Genomic DNA, 564 nt, shown 5'->3' with positions numbered 1-564 from the left:
AACAGGGAATCCTTTCCCCATTGCTTGTTTTTGTCAGGTTTGTCAAAGATCAGATGGTTGTAGATATGTTGTGTTGACTCCGAGACTTCTGTTCTGTACCATTGGTCTATATCTCTGTTTTAGTACCAGTGCCATGCTGTTTTGATTACTGTAGCATTGTAGTATAGTTTGAAGTCAGGTAGTGTGATGCCTCCTGCTTTGTTCTTTTTGCTTAGAATTGACTTGGCTAAAAATATGGAATGCTTCACGAATTTGCATGTCATCCTTGAGCAGGGACCATGCTAATCTTCTCTGTATTGTTCCAATTTTAGTATATGTGCTGCTGAAGCGAGCACAAGCATAAGTTTTAGTAGTGCAAGAGAGACTGAAAACGAGTAAGCAAAGGCATACAACTATTGCTGGTTGCATTATATTTGAGAAAGGAAATAAACAGGTTGGGAAAGAATAAAATGCTGGACCCTACTTAGATTTAGTGCTTAAGGAAGCCCCCTCTAAGTTATGGCAGTTGATTTTTATTATTTATTTATTTATTTAATGAGACAAGGTCTCACTCTGTGGCCCACT

General features: G+C 38.3%; 1 non-coding gene across 1 annotated transcript; it reads right to left on the bottom strand.

Annotated features, from left to right (window-relative positions):
• Positions 1–228: 228 nt before the first annotated feature.
• Positions 229–335, bottom strand: LOC119469350. The gene has a single exon (XR_005198140.1). It is a non-coding gene; the product is annotated as a U6 spliceosomal RNA (small nuclear RNA).
• Positions 336–564: the final 229 nt, after the last annotated feature.

This window comes from Cebus imitator, unplaced genomic scaffold (assembly GCF_001604975.1).
Source record: "Cebus imitator isolate Cc_AM_T3 unplaced genomic scaffold, Cebus_imitator-1.0 Scaffold18, whole genome shotgun sequence".
In the NCBI taxonomy this organism is placed as follows: Eukaryota; Metazoa; Chordata; class Mammalia; order Primates; family Cebidae; genus Cebus; species Cebus imitator.
Note: the sequence above shows the minus strand (reverse complement) of the source record. Positions and strands in the feature narration are given on the sequence as shown.